Source organism: Balaenoptera physalus (assembly GCF_965194825.1).
Source record: "Balaenoptera physalus genome assembly, chromosome: 4".
Lineage (NCBI taxonomy): Eukaryota > Metazoa > Chordata > Mammalia > Artiodactyla > Balaenopteridae > Balaenoptera > Balaenoptera physalus.
The window spans coordinates 140,878,598-140,893,092 of record NC_138891.1 but is presented as its reverse complement, the minus strand read 5'-3'; positions in this window follow the sequence as shown (position 1 = coordinate 140,893,092).

Genomic DNA, 14,495 nt, shown 5'->3' with positions numbered 1-14,495 from the left:
GGACTCATGGATTCCTATCTTATTTAATAGGTTGTCATCTTATTTCATCCTTATTTATTTTGATGCTCAAATTGTCCTAGATTTGATCAGTGAAAACTTCAAGTTAACTTCTGTGTCCTTTTTCACATACCAGCCTTACCTTGTACTTTGCCTGCCCCAAGCCTGGAATCATCCATTTCTCTGAGGAACCCTGATTCCCTTTAGCAGAGGATGGTATTTAGTGGAGAATGATACTCAGTGTGCTCATGGCTACCGGGGTGTCATTGCTTCTAGGCCTTCAGCAGAGTTAGGAAACTTACCCACACACACACACACACACACACACACACACACACACACACGCATGCACGCGCATATATGCACATAGATTGGTAACTAGCTATCCTCGTGTATATATATATATAAAATATGTGTGTGTGTGTGTGTGTATATATATATATATATATATATATATATATATATATATTAGCCCAATATTCCCTATTCTAATCGAACACCTCAGAGTTATTTCTAGACGTCCCCCTTTCTATGTAAATAAAACCTTTCAGGCAGAAATAAACTTGTCTTCTATGATTCTAAATACATTTATTTATTTCCTCAATTATCTTGTTTGCTCTGTGTAATTAATTTCCTGATCGTGCTGCTACCTGTCACGTTTTGTCACCCATCCCCCCACATTTCTCCTCCCCACCCAGCCCTCTCAGCCTCCGGGCATGCCTCCACCGATGCCCCTGCGCAAGGGCCAGCCTTCTTGCTTTTTAAAATCCCCATCCTGAGTGCTTGATGAGAGAGTTTGCTCGTTTCTCCAGCTAGTTTTTACAAAACAATCCCACCAGCTCCCCGCAGTTGGTGATCTTTTTCCTAGGTGTAGTCCAGACAAGGTATAGCAAGACGGTGTTGAGAGCGTTAAGTTATTTCCCCAAAGCACGTGAAGTCATCCTCTTCATTGACTTCTTGAAGTTTAAAATAGTATGTTTCATTTACATTTTAATAGCCTGTTTTTAGTCTCATTTTGATTTATGATGTTTTTCAAGATAACTATTCTATTAGTCTCCTGTTGCTGCTCTAACAAACACCACAAACTCTGGCTTAAAACAACACAGATTTATTCTCTTATAGTTCTGGAGGTCAGAAGTCTGAAGTGAGTCTCATAAGGCTAAAAATTAAGATATCAGCAGGGTTGGTCCCTTCCAGGGACTCCAGGGGAGAATCCATTCCCTTGCCTCTTAACAGCTTCTAGAAAAGCCAGTATTTGGCCTGTGACCCCCTTCCTCCATCCTCAAAGCCAAAAGGAAAACATCTGTCTCTGACTCTTCCTCCCTCATCACATTGCTATCTTCTGACTGACTCCCCCTGTGTACCTCTTATAAAGGTTTTTGTAATTGTATCAGGCCCACATGGATAAACCAGGATAATTCAGGATAATCTCCCCACCTCAATCAATATCCTTCAAGTGGTCATCTGCAAAGTTCCTTTTGCTCTATGCAGTTATCACATTCTGTTCACAGGTCCTGGGGATTCACAGTTTCTAGGGATTAAGATGTGGACATCCTTCGGGGCAGGGGGCAGTATTCAGCCTAACACAGTACCAAATATAAGTCTTAAATCTTAAAACTACGATTTTAGGGCTTCCCTGGTGGCACAGTGGTTGAGAATCTGCCTGCCAATGCAGGGGACACGGGTTCGAGCCTTTGTCTGGGAAGATCCCACATGCCACGGAGCGACTAGGCCCATGAGCCACAGTTGCTGAGCCTACACATCTGGAGCCTGTGCTCCGCAACAAGAGAGGCCGCGATAGTGAGACGCCCGTGCACCGCGATGAAGAGTGGCCCCCACCTGCCGCAACTAGAGAAAGCCCTCGCACAGAAACGAAGACCCAACACAGCCAAAAATAAATAAATAAATAAATAAATAAATAAATAAATAAAAACTAGGATTTTAACCCCTTTCTTTATGGCAGGTGATGAGCAACATGTAGACAATGATTAAGAACATGACTTGGAGATCTTTGCATATCCACACATACAGAGATATATTTCAGTCTTTTATTTTTTAAACAACTATGCAGTATCAGCATTACTATTAATCATAGGTACAATAACAATGTTTCGACAGAAAGACAGACAAGATGAAAAGGCAGAGGGCTACATACCAGATGAACAAGATAAAACCCCAGAAAAACAACTAAATGAAGTGGAGATAGGCAACCTTCCAGAAAAAGAATTCAGAATAATGATAGTGAAGATGATCCAGGACCTCGGAATAAGAATGGAGGCAAAGGTCGAGAAGATGCAAGAAATGTTTAACAAAGACCTAGAAGAATTAAAGAACAAACAAACAGAGATGAACAATACAATAACTGAAATGAAAACTACACTAGAAGGAATCAATAGCAGAATAACTGAGGCAGAAGAACGGATAAGTGACCTGGAAGACAGAATGGTGGAATTCACTGCTGCAGAACAGACTAAAGAAAAAAGAATGAAAAGAAATGAGGACAGCCTAAGAGACCTCTGGGACAACATTAAACGCAACAACATTCGCATTATAGGGGTCCCAGAAGGAGAAGAGAGAGCGAAAGGACCAGAGAAAATATTTGAAGAGATTATAATCAAAAACTTCCCTAACATGGGAAAGGAAATAGCCACCCAAGTCCAGGAAGCACAGCGGGTCCCATACAGGATAAACCCAAGGAGAAACACGCCGAGACACATAGTAATCAAATTGGCAAAAATTAAAGACAAAGAAAATTATTGAAAGCAGCAAGGGAAAAATGACAAATAACATACAAGGGAACTCCCATAAGGTTAACAGCTGATTTCTCAGCAGAAACTCTACAAGCCAGAAGGGAGTGGCATGATATACTTAAAGTGATGAAAGAGAAGAACCTACAACCAAGATTACTCTACCCGGCAAGGATCTCATTTAGATTTGATGGAGAAATCAAAAGCTTTACAGACAAGCAAAAGCTAAGAGAATTCAGCACCACCAAACCAGCTCTACAACAAATGCTAAAGGAACTTCTCTAAGTGGGAAACAAGAGAAGAAAAGGACCTACAAAAACAAACACAAAACAATTAAGAAAATGGTCATAGGAACATACATATCGATAATTACCTTAAACGTGAATGGATTAAATGCTCCAACCAAAAGACACAGGCTTGCTGAATGGATACAAAAACAAGACCCATATATATGCTGTCTACAAGAGACCCACTTCAGACCTAGGGACACATACACACTGAAAGTGAGGGGATGGAAAAAGATATTCCATGCAAATGGAAATCAAAAGAAAGCTGGAGTAGCTATACTCATATCAGATAAAATAGACTTTAAAATAAAGAATGTTACAAGAGACAAGGAAGGACACTACATAATGATCAAGGGATCAATCCAAGAAGAAGATATAACAATTATAAATATATATGCACCCAACATAGGAGCACCTCAATACATAAGGCAACTGCTAACAGCTATAAAAGAGGAAATCGACAGTAACACAATAATAGTGGGGGACTTTAACACCTCACTTACACCAATGGACAGATCATCCAAAATGAAAATAAATAAGGAAACAGAAACTTTAAATGACACAATAGACCAGATAGATTTAATTGATATTTATGGGACATTCCATCCAAAAACAGCAGATTACACTTTCTTCTCAAGTGCACATGGAACATTCTCCAGGATAGATCACATCCTGGGTCACAAATCAAGCCTCAGTAAATTTAAGAAAATCAAGATCATATCAAGCATCTTTTCTGACCACAACGCTATGAGATTAGAAATCAATTACAGGGAAAAAAATGTAAAAAACACAAACACATGGAGGCTAAACAATACGTTACTAAATAACCAAGAGATCACTGAAGAAATCAAAGAGGAAATAAAAAAATACCTAGAGACAAATGACAATGAACACACGACGATCCAAAACCTATGGGATGCAGCAAAAGCAGTTCTAAGAGGGAAGTTTATAGCTATACAAGCCTACCTAAAGAAACAAGAAAAATCTCAAGTAAACAATCTAACCTTACACCTAAAGGAAATAGAGAAAGAAGAACAAACAAAACCCAAAGTTAGCAGAAGGAAAGAAATCGTAAAGATCAGAGTGGAAATAAATGAAATAGAAACAAAGAAAACAATAGCAAAGATCAATAAAACTAAAAGCTGGTTCTTTGAGGAGATAAACAAAATTGATAAGCCATTAGCCAGACTCATCAAGGAAAAGTGGGAGAGGACTCAAATCAATAAAATTAGAGATGAAAAAGGTGAAGTTACAATAGACACCGCAGAAATACAAAACATCCTAAGAGACTACTACAAGCAACTCTATGCCAATAAAATGGACAACCTGGAAGAAATGGACAAATTCTTGAAAGGTATAACCTTCCAAGACTGAACCAGGAAGAAACAGAAAATATGAACAGACCAATCACAAGTAATGAAATTGAAACTGTGATTAAAAATCTTCCAACAATCAAAAGCCCAGGACCAGATGGCTTCACAGGTGAATTCTATCAAACATTTAGAGAAGAGCTAACACCCATCCTTCTCAAACTCTTCCAAAAACTTGCAGAGGAAGGAACACTCCCAAACTCATTCTATGAGGCCACCATCACCCTGGTACCAAAACCAGACAAAGATACTACAAAAAAAGAAAATTACAGACCAATATCACTGATGAATATAGATGCAAAAATCCTCAACAAAATACTGGCAAACAGAATCCAACAACACATTAAAAGGATCATATACCACGATCAAGTGGGATTTATCCCAGGGATGCAAGGATTCTTCAATATACGCAAATCAATCAATGTGATACACCATATTAACAAATTGAAGAATAAAAACCATATGATCATCTCAATAGATGCAGAAAAAGCTTTTGACAAAATTCAACACCCATTTATGATAAAAACTCTCCAGAAAGTGGGCATAGAGGGAACTTTCCTCAACATAACAAAGGCCATATACGACAAACCCACAGCAAACATCATTCTCAATGGTGAAAAACTGGAAGCATTTCCTCTAAGATCAGGAACGAGACAAGGATGTCCACTCTCACCACTATTATTCAACATAGTTTTGGAAGTTCTAGCCATGGCAATCAGAGAAGAAAAAGAAATAAAAGGAATACAAATTGGAAAAGAAGAAGTAAAACTGTCACTGTTTGCAGATGACATGATACTATACATAGAGAATCCTAAAAATGCCACCAGAAAACTACTAGAGCTAATCAATGAATTTGGTAAAGTTGCAGGATACAAAATTAATGCACAGAAATCTCTTGCATTCCTATACACCAATGATGAAAAATCTGAAAGAGAAATTATGGAAACACTCCCATTTACCATTGCAACAAAAAGAATAAAATATCTAGGAATAAACCTACCTAGGGAGACAAAAGACCTGTATGCAGAAAACTATAAGACACTGATGAAAGAAATTAAAGATGATACCAACAGGTGGAGAGATATATCATGTTCTTGGATTGGAAGAATCAATATTGTGAAAATGACTATACTACCCAAAGCAATCTACAGATTCAATGCAATCCCTATCAAATTACCAATGGCATTTTTTATGGAACTAGAACAAATCATCTTAAAATTTGTATGGAGACACAAAAGACCCCGAATAGCCAAAGCAGTCTTGAGGGAAAAAAACGGAGCTGGAGGAATCAGACTCCCTGACTTCAGACTGTAGTACAAAGCTACAGTAATCAAGACAATATGGTATTGGCACAAAAACAGAAACATAGATCAGTGGAACAGGATAGAAAGCCCAGAGATGAACCCACGCACCTATGGTCAACTAGTCTAAGAAAATGGAGGCAAAGATATACAATGGAGAAAAGACAGTCTCTTCAATAAGTGGTGCTGGGAAAACTGGACAGCTACATGTAAAAGAATGAAATTAGAACACTCCCTAACACCATACACAAAAATAAACTCAAAATGTATTCGAGACCTAAATGTAAGACCGGACACTATAAAAGTCTTAGAGGAAAACATAGGTAGAACATTCTTTGACATCAATCACAGCAAGATCATTTTTGATCCACCTCCTATAGTAATGGAAATAAAAACAAAAATAAACAAATGGGACCTAATGAAACTTCAAAGCTTTTGCACAGCAAAGGAAACCATAAACAAGACGAAAAGACAACCCTCAGAACGGGAGAAAATATTTGCAAACGAATCAATGGACAAAGGATTAATCTCCAAAATATATAAACAGCTCATTCAGCTCAATATTAAAGAAACAAATCACCCAATCCAAAAATGGGCAGAAGACCTAAATAGACATTTCTCCAAAGAAGACATACAGATGGCCAAGAAGCACATGAAAAGATGCTCAACATCACTAATTATTAGAGAAATGCAAATCAAAACTACAATGAGGTTTCACCTCACACCAGTTAGAATGGACATCATCAGAAAATCTACAAACAACAAATGCTGGAGAGGGTGTGGAGAAAAGGGAACCCTCTTGCACTGTTGGTGGGAATGTAAATTGATACAGCCACTATGGAGAACAGTATGGAGGTTCCTTAAAAAACTAAAAATAGGGGCTTCCCTGGTGGCGCAGTGGTTGAGAATCTGCCTGCCAATGCAGGGGACACGGGTTCGAGCCCTGGTCTGGGAAGATTTCACATGCCACGGAGCAACTAGGCCCGTGAGCCACAATTACTGAGCCTGCGCGTCTGGAGCCTGTGCTCCGCAACAAGAGAGGCCGCGATAGTGAGAGGCCCGCACACCATGATGAAGAGTGGCCCCCACTTGCCACAACTAGAGAAGGCCCTCACACAGAAACGAAGACCTAACACAGCCATAAATAAATAAATAAATAAATAAAAACTAAAAATAGATTTACCATATGATCCAGCAATCCCACTACTGGGCGTATACCCAGAGAAAACCATAATTCAAAAAGACACATGCACCCCAATGTTCATTGCAGCACTATTTACAATAGCCAGGTCATGGAAGCAACCTAAATACCCATTGACAGACGAATGGTTAAAGAAGTTGTGGTACATATATACAATGGAATATTACTCAGCCATAAAAAGGAACAAAATTGAGTCATTTGCTGAGACGTGGATAGATCTAGAGACTGTCATACAGGGTGAAGTAAGTCAGAAAGAGAAAAACAAATATTGTATATTAACGCATGTATGTGGAACCTAGAAAAATGGTACAGATGAGCCAGTTTGCAGGGCAGAAGTTGAGACACAGATGTAGAGAACAGACATATGGACACCAAGGGGGGAAAACTGCGGTGGGGTGGGGATGGTGGTGTGCTGAATTGGGCGATTGGGATTGACATGTATACACTGATGTGTATAAAATTGATGACTAACAAGAACCTGCAGTATAAAAAAAACCAAACAAACAAAACAACTAATACTAAACTTTCATTGGGTTATTTGTATGGAAATATGTTAATATAAATGTTTCAGACATTACATGAAATTTCTAAAAATCTTATATGTTCTGGTATAATGTTATAAGTCATAATTCTAGTTATTACTTTAAAATGTATATCTCAGAAAAAAAAAAAAAAGATTAACTATGAGTTGAACCTGGATGATGGATACAGAAGAGTTCATTATACTGCTATTTTTGTTTATATTTTATTGTTTTTATTGTTTTCTATAATAAAATGTTTTTAAAAATTAAAAAAAAACTAAAAAAAAATGTTTCATCCAATTTTTTAATTTTTGCCATTCTGATGAGTGAAACTGGAATCTAATTCTTTTAATTGGCATTTCATTAATTAAGAGCAAGTTTGAAAAACATTTTATATATATTTTTGGTTGTCTATGTTACTGTAATGTGCTTGTTCTGTAATGTGTTCATACCCTTTGCCCATGTTACTTATGGAGTATCATGCTTGTTCTGTAATGTGTTCATACCCTTTGCCCATGTTACTTATGGAGTATCATAAGAGTTCTTTGTAAGTTAAGGAATTAGCTCTTTGTCATATGTGTTGAAAGTAGTTTTCTCAGTTTCTGAAGTGCCTTTTAACTTTATAATTTTTTTTGTTATAGAGAAGTTTTAAATTTTTATATATGCATCCAAAATAGGAACACTTAAATACATAACAGAAATAAAGGGAGAAATTGACAGCAACAAAATAATAATAGGGGACTTTAACACTCCACTTACATTGATGGACAGATCATCCAGAAAGAAAATCAATAAGGAAATTCTGGCTTTAAATTTAAATTTAAAGCAGAATACACATTCTTTTCACATGCACATGGGACATTCTTCAGGACAGATTACATACTAGGCTACAAAACAAGTCTCAGTAAATTTAAGAATATTGAAATATATCAAGCATCTTTTCTGACTGCAATGCTATGAGACTAGAAATCAACTGCAAGGAAAAATAAAAGATGGCAAAAAAACAAACACATGGAGGCTAAATAATATGCTACTAAACAACCAATGGATCACTGAAGAAATCAAATCAGATATTAAAAAAATACCTGGAGACAAATGAAAGCAAGAACACAAGGATCCAAAATCCATGGGATGCAGCAAAAGCAGTTCTAAGAGGGAAGTTTATAGCAGTACAAGCTTACCTCAGGAAACAAGAAAATCTCATATAAACAACCTAACCTTACATCTAAAGGAACTAGAGAAAGAAGAACAAACAAGACCCAAAGTTAGTAGAAGGAAAGAAATCATTAAGATCAGAGCAGAAATAAATAGAGACTAAAAAAACAATAGAAAAGATCAATGAAACTAAGAGCTGGTTCTCTGAAAAGATACACAAAATTGATAAAACTTTAGCCAGACTCATCAAAAAAAAAAAAAAAGAGGGCCCGAATCAATAAAATCAGAAATGAAAAAGAAGTTACAACCAACACCACAGAAAAACAAAGGATCATAAAAGATTACTATGACCAACTATATCACAATAAAATGTACAACCTAGAAGAAATGGACAAATTCCTAGAAATGTACAGTTTCCCAAGACTGAACCAGAAGAAATAGAAAATATGAACAGATCAATTACAATTTCATTAGTAATGAAATTGAATCAGTAATAATAATAATTTTTTAAAACTTTCAACAAACTAAAGTCCAGGACCAGATGGCTTCACAGATGAATTCTACCAAACATTAGAGAAGAGTTAACACCTATCTTTCTCAAACCATTCCAAGAAATTGCAGAGGAAAGAATGTTTCTGAACTCATTTTACAAGGCCAGCATCACCCTGATACCAAAACCAAAGATATCACCAAAAAAAAAAAAATTATAGGCCAATATCACTGATGAACATAGATGCAAAAATGCTCAACAAAATATTAGCAAACCAAATCCAACAATACATTAAAAGGATCATACACCATTATCAAGCAGGATTTATCCCAGGGATGCAAGGATGATTCAATATCTGCAAATCAATCAATCAATGTGATATACCACATTAACAAATTGAAGAATAAATACCATATGACCATCTCAGTAGATGCAGAAAAAGCTTTTGACAAAAGCTAACATCCATTTATGATCACACACACACACACAAAAAAACCCTCCAGAGAGTGAGTATAGAGACCCAACATAATAAATGCTATATATGACATAATAAATGCTATATATATATATATATATATATATATATATATATATATATAGTCCACAGCTAACATCATAGTCAGTGATGAAAAGCTGAAAGCATTTCCCCTAAGATCAGGAACCAGACAAGGATGCCCACTCTCACCACTTTTATTCAACATAGTGTTGGAAGTCCTAACCACAGCAATCGGACAAGAAAAAGAAATAAAAGGAATCCAAATTGGAAAGGAAGCAATAAAACTGTCACTGTTTGCAGATGACATGACTATACATAGAAAATCCTAAAGACACCACCAAAAAACTCCTGGAACTCATCGATCAATAAAGTTGAAGGATACAAAATTAATATACAGAAATCTGTTGCATTTCTATACACTAACAACAAGCTATCAGAAAGAGAAATTAAGGAAACAGTCCCATTTACCATCACATTAAAAAGAATAAAATACCTAGGAATAAACCTACCTAAGGAGGTAGAAGACCTGTACTTGGAAAACTATAAGACACCAATTAAATATACTGAAGATGACACAAACAGATGGAAAGATATACTGTGTTCATGGATTGGAAGAATTAATATTGTCAAAATGACCATCCTACCAAAGACAATCTACAGATTCAATGCAATCCCTAGCAAAATACCAAGGACACTTTTCAGAGAACTAGAACAAATAATTTTAAAATTTGTATGGAGGCACAAAAGACCCCAAATACCCAAAACAATCTTGAGAAAGAAAAGAGCTGGTGGTATCACACTCCCTGACTTCAGACTATACTGCAAAGCTACATTAATCAAAACAGTATAGTACTGGCACAAAAACAGCCACATAGATCAATGGAACAGAATAGAGAGCCCAGAAATAAAACCATGCACTTATGGTCAACTAATCTAAGACAAAGGAGGCAAGAATATACCGTGGAGAAAAGACAGCCTCTTCAATAAGTAGTGCTGGGAAAATTGGACTGCTACATGTAAAAGAATGAAATTAGAACATATTTAACATCATATACAAGAATAAACTCAAGGGTACACTAATATGTGTAAAACAGATAAGTAATAAGAAACTGCTGTATAAAAAAATTAATTAAATTTTTAAAATAAATAAATGAATAAACTCAAGGGACTTCCCTGGTGGTCCAGTGGTAAAGAATCTGCCTTCCAATGCAGAGGACGTGGGTTCAATCCCTGGTTAGGGAACTAAGATCCCACATGCTGCAGGGCAACTAAGCCCAGGCATCACAACTACTGAGCCCACGCAACTCAACTAGAGAAACTGCGTGCCACAAACTACAGAGCCCACGTGCTCTGGAGCCTGCACACCACAACTAGAGAAGAGAAAACCCGCATGCCACACCTAGAGAGAAGCCTGTATGCTGCAACAAAAGATCCTGCATGCCTCGATGAAGATCTCGTGTGCCGCAAATAAGACCCAACACAGCCAAATAAATAAATAAATAACAAATAAATCTTTAAAAAAATAATAAAAATAAACTCAAAATGGATTAAAGACCTAAGTGCAAGACTGGAAACCATAAAACTCCTAGAAGAAAACATAGGTGGGATGCTTTTCTTTTTTTGGCCGCACCATACAGCATGTGGGATCTTAGTTCCCCGACCAGGGATCGAATCTATGCCCCCCCCTGTAGGAAGTGTGGAGTCTTAACTACTGGACCACCAAGGAAGTCCAGGTGGGACACTCTGACATAAATTGTAGCAATATTATTTTTGATCTGTCTCCTAAGGCAAAGGAAACAAAAACAAGAATAAACAAGTGGGACCTAATTAAACTTAAAAGCTTATGCACAGCCAGGGAAGCCACTGACAAAACAAAAAGACAACCTACAGACTGGGAGAAAATATATGCAAATGACATAACCTATAAGGGGTTAATATCTAAAATATATAAACAGCTCATACAACTCAATGTCAGAAAAACAAACAACCCCATTAAAAAATGGGCAAAAGATCTGAATAGACATTTCTTCAAAGGAGATATACAAATGGCCAAAAGGCACATGAAAAGATGCTCAGCATCATTAATCATCTGAGAAATGCAAATCGAAACCACAATGAGATATCACCTCATGTCTGTTAGAATGGCTATGATCAAAAAGACCATAAACAACAAATGTTGGGGAGGATGTGGAGAAAAGGGAGCCCTTGTGCACTGCTGATAAAAATGCAGGTTGGTGCAGCCACTGTGGAAAACAGTATGGAATTTCCTCAAAAAACAAAAAATAGAACTACCATATGACCCAGCAATTCTACTCCTGGCTATATATCTGAAGAGAATGAAAACATCAATTCAAAAACATCTATGCACCCCAGTGTTCATAGCAGCATTATGTACAATAGCCAAGATTTGGATGCAACTTAAGTGTCCATTACCAAATGAATGGATAAAGAAGATGTGGTATATATGTGTGTGTATATACACACACACACACACAAACACACACACACACATACATATACATATACATGGAATACTACTCAGTCATAAAAAAGAATGAAATATTGCCATTTGCAACAACATGGATGGACTTGGAGGTTATTATGCTAAGTAAAATTAGACAGAGAAAGACAAATATTGTATGGTATCACTTATACGTGGAATCTAAAAAATAAAATAAACTAGTAAATATAACAAAAAAGAAACAGACTCACAGATATAGAGAACAAACTAGTGGTTATCAGTGACGAGAGGGAGTGGAGAAGGGACAAGAGAGGGGTAGGTGATAAGTACAAATTATCATGTATAAAATAAATAAGCTACAAGGCTATATTGTACAGCACAGGGAATATAGCCAAAAATTTATAGTAACTATAAATGGAGTATAACCTTTAAAAATTGTGAGAATCACTATGTTGTACACATGAAACATATAATATTGTAAATCAACTATACCTGAATAAAAAAACTTTTTAAAAATTTTATGCAGCCATTTTTACTAATTGTTTCCTTTGTGGTTTGTGAGCTTTATTTCTTACCACACTCCATGTTTTCTTTTACGATTTGTTTTTAACATTTACATTTTAATTCATCTAATATTTAAGTGTAAGAAATGTAGTAAGAATTCACTTTTGTTCTGATTTCCAGACAGATGTCTAGCCTGTTGCCCCACACCATCATTTCTTGAATGTCTGCTTTTCTCCACCTTTATCTTATACTAGGTTTCCATATGTATTTGTTTCTGTTTCTGAACTCTTTATTTCATTATATTGTTCCGTCTATTCAAGCACTATTATCAGGCTCTTTTAATGACTATAGCTTTATATTACAATATCTGATAGAGGTAGTCCCTTCTCATCATTTTTTTAAAATCCTTTTGTTCTCATGTATTTTTCATATTCATAATTATATGAATTTAGTATGATCTTGTCAAATTTCCAAAAAACATTACTCTTGACATTTTTACTAGGAATACTGTGATTATGTACATTAAATTAGGGAGAATTTACATCTTTATCACCTTGGTCCTTCTTATATAAGAATACTATATGTCTGTCCACTTACATAAATCTTTTATTTCTTTCAGTAGTTTTAAAGATTTTTTCATATTATTTGTATTAAACCTGTATCAGATGTTTTAAATTTTTAGCTGATATATAGTTAGTGGGATCTTTTCATCTATTTTCCAAGTCATTTCAGTTAACATATAGAAAAGATTGATTTTTATATCCATTTAATAGCCAATAGTTTTATTGAATTCCCTTTATTTTATACTGTTGTATGGGGTTTTATAAGTTTAAAATCATGTTACCTGCACATAATAAATGATTTGCCCTTTCTTTTCTGATATGTATACGTGTTATTTCTTTCTCATGTCTAATTTCATTGGCTAGTACCTCCAGAGCAATATTAATTAGCAGAAGTGATCGTTGGCATCTTTATCTAAATCCTTACAGCAATGTAAATTAATGTTCCACTGTTAAGCATGAGATTAGCTTTTAGTTTGAGATATGTATTAATATTTCTTTATCATATTGGGAAAGCATTCATTTAGGGCATTTTGAGTTGGGTCAGCACTAGTGAGAAGTTTTTCAGGAGTAATGGATATGGAGAAAGGACTTAAGAAGCATAGAGGCACCCTGAACATTCATTTATTTAGTCAGTCTTTATTGAACACATTATTTCCCAGGAACTCCTCTAGGAGATACAGCAGTAGACAAAACAGTCAAAAATACTGCCATTATGAAGCATACAATTTAATTGAGAAGTCGGGCAACAAATCAGATGAATAAGTAAAACATGTATGAAATTAGACTAGTGATATGTTCTAAGAGGAAATATAAAGTGGGAAAGAGAATAGGAATTGTTGAAAATGGGTGAGAAAAGAGGGGAAACTTGTAAGTCAAACTACCGTTTCCCACGAAGCAGGACTGAGAATACAGTTAAGAATACAGTTACCTACCCACACAGTAATTTGGGTTGGGAAACATAGCCGTAACCATGTGAAAACTAAATGGTCCCTATGAATTAATTATAACTTCACTACAGAATATTTACCTTTAAGAATTAGGATTTTCTGGTTGTAATAAAAGCCAAGAATCTGACAATTTGTGAGACAGATTGTTGAGTCAGAAGGATACATTTCAGTTCATAATACTAAAGTCTATCAATCTCAGTGCTTCTAAGATAAGATCCAGTGCCCACCAGTGGTACCTGTTGCTTTCAGGCAAGTAACACATAATCCAAAAACTTTCATTATTCATGGTCAAATCTTTACTAGAAAGAACAGGCAGGTGGGCCACACGATCTTTTGTTTTGTGCCCCAAATTTTGAGATGCACTGCTCTGCTGTGGCCCCTTCAAATCTTATTTCAGCAGGACTGTTTGATAACTACAACCAAGAATTTCCCAATCAACTGCCAATAACTGATTC